General features: G+C 41.3%; 1 long non-coding RNA gene across 10 annotated transcripts in view; it reads left to right on the plus strand.

The window, feature by feature from the left end:
- The first annotated feature begins 1231 nt into the window (after positions 1-1231).
- Positions 1232-12355, plus strand: part of LOC127484148 (uncharacterized) — a 298348-nt gene continuing 287224 nt past the window's right edge. For 6 of the 10 annotated variants that reach the window (XR_016222145.1, XR_016222146.1, XR_016222142.1 and 3 more), the window contains exon 1: positions 1232-1337. This is a non-coding gene — a long non-coding RNA (uncharacterized LOC127484148). Of the gene's footprint in view, positions 1338-1628; positions 1746-12355 lie in introns of those variants that run through there. The other 4 variants (XR_016222140.1, XR_016222141.1, XR_016222148.1 and 1 more) reach the window with 2 other exon arrangements.

Consider the following 12355-nt stretch of genomic DNA (forward strand, 5'->3'; position numbering starts at 1 on the left):
TATTTTAAAATAAACTTACAGCTCTAAATAAAATAACATTATGTATTAGTTAATACTCTTCAAGGAGATGAATATTCACATTTAAATGTTATTGGATGAAAGTGTGAACAAATAGAAATATTTAGATAAAATGGGGTTCCTAGTGTTAGAACTATGTTAATCTCTTTTCAAATATATTTTGAATTTCACTTTATTCTCTTAGACAAAGGAACATGAACCTTCAGAATGCATAGTTCTATCCCGGTAGCATTCACTGTAGGGTTCTTTTCTTTTCGGGTTAGGAGATAAAAGTACATCCCTCCCCAAAGCACTGAGTGAGTGGACGTTCCCAATTACAAACTTAAGGGGAACTTAAAGCAAAAGCAAATGCATTTCTGCATGGGTAGACCCCACTCATTCTTCACGAAAGTTTTTCTTCTTTCCTTTTGTCTTTGTAACTTTTTGTTTTCTTGTTTTTCGTGGTTAGAAAAGAAAGCTCACAAGAATACAGAACCACGTTTCTTGTATATTCTGCCAGTCAGAATGTGATTTACTGGTTCAGTTATCATTCAAGAAGCTACAATTTCTCCTCAAATCCTCTTTTTGACTGCTCACTTGTTTTTAGTGGACAGCTAATAGTAAGGGCACTGACCTAACTTAGCCTCCACATTTCATGATCTTCATCATCTTTCTCAGTCTACTTGAGACTGCTTCTTACTAGACACTTTCTTCTCTGAACATTTGGAAGAAATATCCACCACTGTGTTGCCCGCACAGCTGCTCACCCAAGCTGCTCTGTAACCCAAGCAACACTGGTCACTGCGTGCACCTGTTCCAAAAGTTTCCAGCCAGAAGAAAGCAAGTAGTTTTTAGTCATGAAAAAAAGCCCTAAGAAAACGCAGTCAAATTAGAAATCACATGCAGGAGATGACAATAAAGATCACATTCCTTTCTATGATAATCCATTTGCAATTTTTCTCTTATAAATGTAAATGTCAGTAACTGTGATAGATAAATTAATAGCCTCCAAAGATGCCCATGTCTTGATGCCAGAAATTGTAAATATGTTACTTTGCATGGCCAAAGAGACTTTTTATTTGTATATTGAGTTAAAGATCTTGACCTGGGGAGAATATCCCAGACTATCCCAGTGGATCCAATGTGCTCACAAGGGTCCTTAAAAAGTGGGGTCAGGTGGATCCAAGCTGGTAGTAGGGGTGAAGTTGGAGGGGTTTGAGGGAGGAGTCACATCCAGGAGGCCTGTAGCAGCAGACATTGCAGAGGAGCAGATCCTCCTGGAGAGCTGCCAGGAGGCAGTAGTCCTGTGAACCCCTCAAAGTATCAGCATCATCGGCCTGGTGAGTGTTTAGAAGGAAATGAGCCAGGGCGTGAGCTGACCTTGTGTTTGGGCTCTGGAACAGGGCATGGCATTGGCCTGGCCCTTTCTCCGCAGCATTTGTAATTAGCCGTGTGCTTTGCATGTGCAAATCCTAGTTCTGCCACTTCTGGATTTGTGACTTTAGATATGAATTTAACTTTCTGAAGCTTTGGGTTCCCTATATGTGAAATGGGGATGATAGAGGCTTTACGAAGATGATATGAAGTAATGCGGGCAGAGTGCTTACAGTAGTTCCCACTACATGGTAATCACCATTACTCAGTAAGTGGCGTCCATTATGGTTGCTTAAGACTGCAGTAGGGCTGAGCATGACCTGAGGTTTGTTCATTATGGTCCCAGCCTGGTCACATCTGACGCACCGTCATGGGTAAGCCCTTAAAATTTTCATACTGAGAAATCTTTATTGTCAATCACCTGCAAGAAATCATCATAAGAGTACAGAGAGAGGGAATGTGAGTACTTCTTTTCTGTTAAAAGCCCAGGATCCTCCCAGGAATGAAATGTGGATCCAGCTCGGGTTTATATGTGACAAAACCGCTGTGCGATGTGCTGAGGTGCGCTTGCTGTGTTGCAGGTGGTTATTTTTTATTTATTATTTGACAGTTATAGACAGAGAGAGAGAAAGGTCCTCCTTCCGTTGGTTCACCCCCCAAATAGCTGTCATGGCCGGCGCGATCCGAAGCCAGGAACCAAGTGCTTCTTCCTGGACTCCCATGCGGGTGCAGGGCCCAAGCACTTGGGCCATCCTCCACTGCACTTCCAGGCCACAGCAGAGAGCTGGACTGGAAGAGGAGTGACTGGGACAGAGCCTGGCACCCATATGGGATGCCGGTTCTGCAGGTGGAGGATTAACCAAGTGAGCCATGGCGCCGGCCTGGAGGTGCTTATTCCATATGATTATATTAATCTCCAAGCAAAAGATAGCATATTGCATGAGTTAGTCTTTGAAAATTGGGTGACTAGAGAGTTTTCATTGCAAAAAAAAAAATACTGTGTGATGATGGGAGATGGAGTTACATTAACTGCCAGCTGAACCGTTGGAGATCACTGCCTAATTTCAAAAGCGTTTTTATGTTTTATCTCATGTGAGACAGAAGCAAACCATTTACTAACCCATCCTAACCTGTCGTTATTCATGATTGTAGACAGAAAGGTCCACATGCATCCTAGAAAAATGACCAAAAAGAAAGGCATTTAAAAAACGCTGCACTATAGGAGTCAATAGATACGGTGTGTGAAATTCTGATTATGTCACTTCTTGATGTTGCCGCAGTTCTCATGGGATTATGGAGCAGCACTGATTCAGGATAAACAGACCTGGGTCTTGCTGCAGTTGAACCATCACATGCTTTGTTGTTGTTAGCAACAGTACTGGTTATGCTAAACAATAAGCATATTCATCATCTGCTTAATGAGAGGAAAATTAAATGGCAGAGAGGTTAAATAAATTGCCCAAAGTCAGACAAGGTCATACACGGCGAAGTTGGGATTCAAACTCGAGTTGTTGCACCTCCTGGTTATTCCCAAACCCCTCAGCTCTATACTTGGGCAAGTTCTGAGACTTTGCGAATTGATCTCAGCAATGGCTGGTGGGGGCCCAGAAAGGCTCTGGGTGTGACTGCCTCCCAGTGTAAAAGGCGCCTTCAAGGTCCCAGCAACAGCAGGTAAGCTTTTTCTCTTCTTGAGGAGAAACAAGAGCAGTGAGACTGAAGACCAGAGGGAATAGTTCCAGCAAGAGGAGACCATGATGCATGAGCCACTGAGTCACAAGCCAAAGCTGATTATTAATGTCTGCACGAGGCAGTGTTTCCGCTGACCGACTGGACAAATGAATAGAACCAGGTGCTCATCAACTGCACTCTTAGACCCTTGCTGTCTTCTGGTCCCGGCGACAAAGCATTGTACCGCGCACATTAGTGCAGGCAGGTGAGCAGCTGAGTGATTGTAACCATGAGCCTAGCTTGCGTGCTGAAAGGCAGGCTTGTGCAAAGCACGGATTCTCAGCCCTGGCTACATATTAGAATCACCTTGGGAGCTTTAAAAAATTATGAATTCCCTGGCTCCACCCCCAGATGTTCTGACTTAATTGGAAGCCAGGCATAAGCAGTTTTCTAAAGCTCCCCCGGGGTGATTTTTAAAAGCACAGCCGAGTTTGAGAGCCTTTCCGTGAATCACTCCAAGCAGCCCTTTCTTTGGTGTCCCTGGCAGGCGAGTTTCTCCCCAGCAGGATTGCCTGAAAGTGAGAATCACAGTCCTTCCTGGGGGATGGGCTGGAGCATTGTTGTTCCAGCTTTTTCCAGGTGATGCCTGTGCAGCCCCAGCTCCCTCATCCTCACAGTGGCTGGGAGCGGTGAGAGACTCTAAGAAAAGAGGTGGAGGTAGAGTCCCATAATACTTGGCCCCAGTAGGTGTTGCTATACAGTCGCCGACTGACGGCAAGAAGAGAGGGAATACATGTTTACTTCGGATTTTACATGCTTAATTTCCCCTTGTCTATGAAAACCCAGAAAGTTGTGTTTTTTTTTTTTTTTTTTTGTACAGGTGTTAACTTTTATAAACCAGTGGTTATCTTTCTCAAATAAACACAGACCTATATTTAGTCCAAGTAATATTTGTTGAGGACCTGTAATGTGTCACTGAGGTAAATACTTTGGACAGTAGACAAATAAGACAAATTGCCTGTTCTTTCTCCCTCAAGGTTCATTGTCTTATAAAGAGATGAATAATATTCCTAATGGACAAAAGGCTGCGGGTCTGTTAACAGAAGTATATACAAGTTAGAATTGGGGGAAAAGTAGGAGAGCATTATTCCCCTATGAGAAGCCTGAAGGATCATTCGCTGGCAAGGTGAAATCTCAATGTCAAGTTCATTTTCCTCATGTTCCCTTGTTGGACTCAAGGGAGCAGCCCCCTGAAAGGCTGCTGTACCGTTGAGCAGGGTCCTTGAGGCTGCAGTGTTGGGTGTGTCTGCCCTCTTTGGTGGGGAAAGGCTACGGACTCATGGTGCGGATTTCTACGACAGCTGGGAACCGTGCTTGTCCTCAAGCTTGGAGAGAGAAGAGAGATGCTAAGACCCCAACACTGGGTGATTCGGTGGCCCTTGTGTGGAGGAGAAGGAAGACCAGAATGAGCAGTCCCAACCCAAAGGGTGTTTTCTTAAGCAACTGGGTTTGAAAAGCCAAGTTGCTGTAGGGCTGAGCAATGTGAACAGCCTGTGCTCTGCATTCCTTCTCTATCAGAATTACCCGTGATAAGTGACTCTCCATTGGCTGACTATCGTTGCTGTGTGCAGGTAGGAGCAGAGTAAATTGCTTACATTTGTCTAATTGGATTTGCCCCAAGAAACAAGATGCCCAGGCCACATCCTTTGGAGGCACCAGGCAATGAATGTACACAGGAAAACTGGGAGAAATGGAGTATTTTCGTGAGAGGCTGACATCATGTGTTGTCAGAAGGCTCAGAAATTGCCCAAGAGTCTGCAATGCAAAATTTCTGTCCCCTCTAGATAATTGCCTCTTGGTGATTAAGGCCCTGGTATCTCTAATGGATTATCACCAAGCTCACAGGTGCTCAGTAATGCCAGTGCCTTCTTCCTTGACGTCCTTGCCTATATACCCAGGCAGAATTACTAGGGCCTCATTTCAGGCATGGAAAGCCAAGACACTGTGTTGACCTACATGAAAGTTCTCTGAGTGAGATCCCGGTGGAAAGAAGGGGCCATCAAAGAAGGAGGTACCCTTCTCCGAAGGGAGGAGAGAACTTCCACTTTATGGCCTTGTCTAAATAAGGTTGGAGTTTGTGAACTCAAGAGGCTTCCATAGCCTTGGCAGCTCATGACAAGAGCCTTGGGTGATCATGGACATCATAAATAAGAGTGTCAGTTGTTAAATCAACAACAGGAGTCACTGTGCACTTAATCCCCATGTAGGATCTCTGTCCCTAATGTGTTGTACTATTAACAGTAAAACTGCTACTCAAACAGTACTCTATACTTTGTGTGTCTGTGTGGGTGCAAACTTCGAAATCTTTAGTATATATTAAGTTGATCTTCTGTATATAAAGATAATTGAAAATGAATCTTGATGTGAATGGGATGGGAGAAGAAGCAGGAAGCAGTCTGGGGGTGGGAGAGCAGGTATGGGGAGGGAGAACCGCTATGATCTAAAAGTTGTACTTTGGAAATTTATATTAGATAAAAGCCTTCTATAAAAAAATTACTAGGGCCTCTGCTATCTCTTCATTGCTTCCTTGCCTTTGTTATTAATATCAGCACCATTTTCACCATATCAACACCTAATATACATATAGTGCCTCGTTGCTAGATACACTTGTCTTGTGAGTGTATGTGTTAACTCATCTGCTTACCCAGAAATAGCTATTATTTTTACCTTACAGATGATGATCCTAATGGCAAGGAGGTCTGGCAGCTTGCCACATGCAGAGATATAGCCAGTAAGTGGCAGAGTCCAGCTTTGAAACCTGGCAGTCTTGCTTCAAAATCCTTAGTTAACCATTACCCAGTTTTGACTTTCCTCACATGAGAAAGATGACAAATTCACTCATTGGTGTTTGGGACTTTGTTATTCTTAGCAGTGGCCTTATTCATGGTAATAGAAACATTAGCATGGCTGGTGGAATAAATTTCTAGTGGCAGAACTATAGATTGGAGATTTTTGTACACATGGATTCTCCTTCTCCCTCTTGCCCTCTTGGCCCTCAATCTTTTCTCTTTTTCTCATATACACACAAACTGTTACATTTTTTTTTTTTTATCTTGAGAGGAACCACTTAGCTGCTGTCTCACTCAATCTAAAATAAGCTCTCAGCTCTGATCATGAAAATCATTTTGTTCTTGGAACAAAGTGGCCTACAAAACTTCACGTAGGGACTTTCTGCGTTCACAGTGACAAGCATGCAGTTACCTTGGTAACAGCATTTGGGAAGCACAAAGAACCTGAGAACTTTTGTCAAGATCCACTAAAGTGTATGGAGAGGCTCTGCCTCAACTGGTTGTCCGCTGATCACTTGACCAGCCTGTGTCACTTTTGTGGGCATTAGAGAGGCTGCACGGGACAGAAGGTAGTAAAGTGGGTCCAGGGTTGACCCAAGGAATGCAAACTACGTGAGTTGGAAGGGACCTTAGGACCACTGGTCCAACGAATCTCTTCTAGGAAGTCCTGGCGATTTGGGAGCTCACTGCTTAGCAGGCAGTTGCTTACCTTTTGATTGGATCCAATAGTTAGAATTCTTCCTCAAGCTGCAGGAGGAATTCTTATTCTGAAATGACAGTTCTGTGAGTTCAGCTTGCCTTGAGCCTTTGTCTCTATGTTCTTAGCTCTACTCTTTGAGTAACAGTGTATGCCTGGTCTCTCATCTCATGCCTGATGATGATCCATCAGTGACTGAGGGATTGGCGACATGCTACTTCTGAGGCTTCTTTTTCTTGTTTCCCTTTTATTACCAGCAATATGATTTATAGACAAACTTAGCATCTTCAGTGCTCCAATATTGACTTTTAAAATTTTTTTCTATGTAACTTGTGACATGTGAATCCAGGATGCCTTATCCGTGTGGACTGTCCAACTCAGAGTATGATATAATCATTGCCTCTCTAGATTGAGATATTATCCTACATGATGTCCAGGAATTGACTTTTTCATAGACATATTATAAAGCTTCTCTGCCAGACTGAAGAATAAAATCAACTATTTCACTTAATTTCTTAACTTCTGCATCATTGGAAATATGTGGCCAGATTATTTTGAATAAAACATAAATATGAGCAGCAATGTCATTTTATCAGTTTATTTTATATAGGATTCTTTGACATCTATACTAAAAAGCATTCTTGGAGGCTAAAATATCTTAACCTTGTTCCTCTGATTAAAAATAGATGTTCCATTGTTGATTGCAGGAATCTATTTTGTGACTTACTGATAGCATGATATTAAACTGTCAATGAGGGAACAAGGGAAGAAGACAAGGAAGAGCTGCTTTTGACTTCTAATTTCAGGCTGTGTAATATCTCAGGCGCAAAGGAAGGGAAACTGGTAGCGATGAGGTGAGGTTTCCTCTCCATACCCAAGTTGGGGAGCAAGGTAGAAAAAGTCTTTTCCTTGAGTCATATCTTTGCAATATAGGGGGCAGTTGTAATATGGCAAAAAAGAACTCAGCTAGAATTAGATACACCTGTGTCTGAGTTCTGGGTCAACCACCTTTTGGCTACTAGCTTTCTTGAGAAAGTTAATTCTATGAACCACAGTATCTATCACCATATATAAATAATGATGATGCATCACATCATGTATTTCATTTGAGTTGACATAAGGCTATATATATAAAGCACATATGGCCCATGAATATTAACAGTTGGGCCATCTTCTGCTGTTTTCCCAAGTGCATTAGCAGGGAGTTGGATCAGAAGTAGAGTAGCTGGAACTTGTACCGTTGCCCATATGCATTGATGGCTTTGCAGGTTGGAAGCTTAACACTGTGCCACAGTGCTGGCCCTGGTGTTTGTCTTTCTGTGGCTGGATTATTTCACTCAACATGATGTCCTCCTGAATTCATTTTGATGCAAGTGATAGAATTTCATTCTTTTTTAGAGCTGAATAATATATTTTTTTAAAAAAATTGATACAGTGTGCTATGTCTCTGAAGGGATGAGTTGATAGCTCCCTGTGGTTTTAATTTACATTTCCCTTATGGCTAGTGATGTTGAGATTTTTTCACATATTTGTTGGCCATTAATATTTTTTGGAGAGCTGTCTACTGAGGCCCTTTGCCCATTTCTCAACTGGATTTTGTTGAGTTTTTTCAGTTGCTTGATATATTCTGGATATTAATCCTTTTATGAGATGAGTGAGATGGGTAACTCGGATATTTTTCCCATTCTGTTGGATGTCTCTTCCCTCTACTGATTGTTCAGCTTGCTGTGTAGAGTTTGAGTTTGATATAATCCCCTTTGTTTAGTTTGGCTCTTGTTGCCTGTGCTTTGGGGGTCTTATCCAAGAAGTTATCACCTACACTTCTACACTTTTTTCCAGCAATATCAGAGTCTCACATCTTAAATTTAAGTCTTTGACCCATCTGCAGTTGATTGTATATACTGAGAGGTATGGATCTAATTTCAGTTTTCTACATATATACATACAGTTTTGTCAGCATAATTCATGGGAGAGATTATTCTTACTCCAATGTGTGGTCTGGACATTTTGTCAAATTAGTTGGCTGTGTGTATTGTGGATTCATTTCTGGAATCTCTATTCTGTTCATTGTTCTATGTGTTAGTTTTTATGCCAGTATCATGTTTTAATTACTATACCCTTGGAGTATGCTTTAAAGTCAAGTATTGTGGTGCCTGCAGCTTGCTTTGCTTTTTTTTTTTTTTAATTTAAACTCGGGGTTGTTTTGCTATTCTAGGTATTTCGTGGTTCCATATGACTTCTGGATTCTTTTTCTAATTCTGTAAAGAATGTCATTTGTATTTTAATAAGGATTGCATGGAATCTGTAGATTGCTTTAGATAGCATAGACATTTAAATGATATGGATTCTTTCAATCCATTTCCAGTGCCTTTCATGATTTCTTCAATCAGTAATTTTTTAAAAAATTTCACTATGCAGATCTTTCACTTCTTTGGTTAAACTTATTCCTAAATATTTGATTTTTTTTTTTAAGGGCAACGTCACACACATACACACACACACACAGGGAGAGGGGGAGAGACATATCTCCTCCCCCTTTTTTATTTGAAAGGAAGAATTAGAGGGAAAGACAGAGACTGATCTTCTATTCTCTGGTTTACTCCCCAAATTGCCACAATGGCTGGGGCTGGGCCAGGCAGAAGCCAGGAGCCAGGACTTCCAGATCTCCTATGTGGGTTCAGGGCCCAAGCACTTGAGTTAACTTCTGTTGCTCTCCCAGGCATACTATAAGGGAGCTGGAATGGAAGTGGAGCAGCTAGGATTTGAACCAGTGCCTATATGGGATGCTGGTGTCACAGGTGCCGGCCTCAATATTTGATTATTTTTGTGGCTATTGTGAATGGAGTTTCTTTCTTGATTTCTCTTTCAGTGATTTCATCATTAACATATATAACTGCTTTTTTTGTGCTTATTTTTTAACTTGTAACTTTACTGAATTGGCTTATCAGTTCCAACAGCTTTTGGTGGTGTGTGTAGGTTTTTCCATGTATGGCATCACATCACCTGAAAACATGGGTATTTTTCCAAACATGCCATTTATTTCTTTCTCCTCCATAAATATTCTTGTTAAACTTCTAGTACTATATTGAATGAGTAGTGAAAGTGGATATCCTTATGTTCCAGGTCTAAAGGGGAAATGCTTTCGATTTTCTCCATCCTGTTGATATTGGCTATTTGCTTGTCATATTTAGTCATTATAATCTTGAGTAAATTCTTCCTAATGTGTGGAGGGTTTTATTTTTATCACGAAAGACTATTAAATCTTAAATTCTTTTTCTGCATCTGTTGATGACTATATGGTTTTTATTCATGCTACTTGGTTCTTAATGATTTCTATGTCTTTAATCATTCACTGTTTTCTGCATTTTCTCATATCACATTGAATTTCCTTGCAATCATTTTGGATTCCATTTCTGGCATGTCATACATCTTCAGATCAGAAACTAATTGTGGAGAACTGTTGTGTTCTTTTGGAGGTGTCCTGCTATCTTGCTTCATGTTTCCTGTGTTCCCACAGTGGTATCTATGCATCAGGTAAAATAGTCTGCTCTACATGAAGTCGATTTGCTTGGGAAAGAATTCTTGGTCTAGGTGGAATGCAGGGCATTGCTTGAGCTGTTACTTTGGCTTTGGTTCTAGGTGAGTCCAGAAGTGTAACCTCTGAGTAATTTTGTTTTAATTTAGTGGTCTAGGCCCCTATAGTTCATAGGGTTAGAAGTGTGACTTTGAGCTAAATGGGGGTTTCTAGGGTGTGTATCTTCAGTCCACAGGAGTTAAATGTCAGTCACACTGGGGACTGCGATGGCCAGGTCTTTTTTTATTAGTGCTGAAGGAGACAAAGCAAGCTGTCTGCTTGCCCCATGGCATGCCTGAGTGATTCTGGGGCTTGTGACACAAATTGCTGTAACTCCAGAAATTGTGTGGTGTGGATGGGCCCTTCCTCACACCTTGCTAGTAGAGTACACTGGTGATAGGGCTTATAACAACAACAGGTCTATTCCTTGGACTGGGGGCTGTGAATCAAACCCTGCTCTAGTCCCACAGGGTGAATCAAGGTGTCCTTGAAAGAAGTTTTATGCAAACTAAATGTAGAAATCATAGGAAGTCAGAATTTAAAGAGGGAGAAGTAGCCAGAGCACAGACAGAAAAGAGACTATGGAGAAATGGCTAACTAACATCTATTGAACCTCTTGTCTCTTTTAGGTGTATGTGTCTAGTAATTTTCTTATTTTAGAAAGATTTATGTACTTGAGCCACAGAGTGAGAAAAGAGACATAGAGCTTCTATCCCTAGGTCACTCTTCAACTGCTACAACAGCTGGACTGGGATAGTCCAAGTTGAATTCAGGAAACAGGAACTCCATTTGGGGGTTTCATATGTTGGCAGGAACCCAAGCACTTGGGTCACCAATGGGTACCTCTCAGGTGCATTAGCAGGGAGCTGGGTTGGAAGCATGTCTTAGCTGGCACTCAAACCAGGCACTCTGCTGTGGGACTGGGGGAATTCTGAGTGTGACTTTACCATCTGTGCAAAGTGCTCAGGAATTTATTTACGGAATCTTCCTAACAGCTACTGTTGACTGAACATTTCCTAGGTTACGGGAACATAGGAATACCTAAATAATACATGAAATCTTCCAAAGGTTTATGGAATGTACAAATTATAAAACTGTGCATGATTTTTCAATATTTTCTATACCAAAATAAACATAGTTCCTGTATCCATAGTCTGAGCATCTTTGCTTGTTCTTTCCAGTAGGTTCGAGGTAGTTTAAGTTTGGTTTTTATTGAGAGCGAGGCTGGTCTAATGAATAAGTTACTCCCTATTTGAAGAAATGGGGACCTGAGGGCAGGAATTTTCTTGTGGGTATCTATACCATAACATAGTTTTGGCCAATTATAGCCACCACTCTCCTGTCCACAGTGATAGGCCCAGAAAGCCCAACCAGCTTGGGCCATTTTTTTTTTTTTTTTGTTAGGGGAATGGCATTCTGTGATTGGCAGCCCCAACCAAGAATGCATGGTTCACATGAGAACGAATGCTAACCAAGGAAAACGGTGGTGTTAGACACAAATGGCAGATAACCTCTACAGGCAGAAGCACACTAGCAAAGTATGAGCCAGGTAAGGCAGAGAGAAAACAAGATTTCTGTTAGAGTAAGAGGTTTAAGGGGGCCAGTGTGCAAATTAAGATTTAATTCAGTATACTGTTACCAGTGCGTATCTTGTGGGATGGAAGGTAGTTTTTATTTGAAATTGATACTTTTTAAGCCATATAACTCTGATTTATATTCACCTCTACATTTTTGTATTTTTACAATCAGCAAAACATTTGATAAATGCTTAACACCTACAAATGTATCCAGCAAGGTAAATAAGGCATATATACACACACTCAGGTACATTACTGCAGAACACTTTGTTAAAGGAAATTTCAGCGTTGAGAACCAGAGTGTTTCACACTCTTATTGAAGGAATATTTGAGTTATATAAAAGTAGTTTGGACTTAGGAGTTACACTTTATAACATACTTAGTGAGGTGCCCTTATATCCAAAAGAAGTTATAAAATGTTATCTTCGTTTCATTTTATTTTATTGCCTTTTTTTTAAAGTATTAGACAAAGTGTGCTTCCATCAGCACTCTATGTGCAGGTTCACTCCCCAAATGGTCCCAATGGCTAGGGTTAGGCTATGCCAAAGCCAGGAGTCTAGAACTCATTCTAGGTCTTGTACATGGTTGCAGGGTCCCAAGGACTTGGGCGATCTTCTGC

The sequence above is a fragment of the Oryctolagus cuniculus genome, chromosome 15, assembly GCF_051225735.1.
Source record: "Oryctolagus cuniculus isolate XC-2025 breed Fujian yellow rabbit chromosome 15, ASM5122573v1, whole genome shotgun sequence".
NCBI classification, from domain to species: domain Eukaryota; kingdom Metazoa; phylum Chordata; class Mammalia; order Lagomorpha; family Leporidae; genus Oryctolagus; species Oryctolagus cuniculus.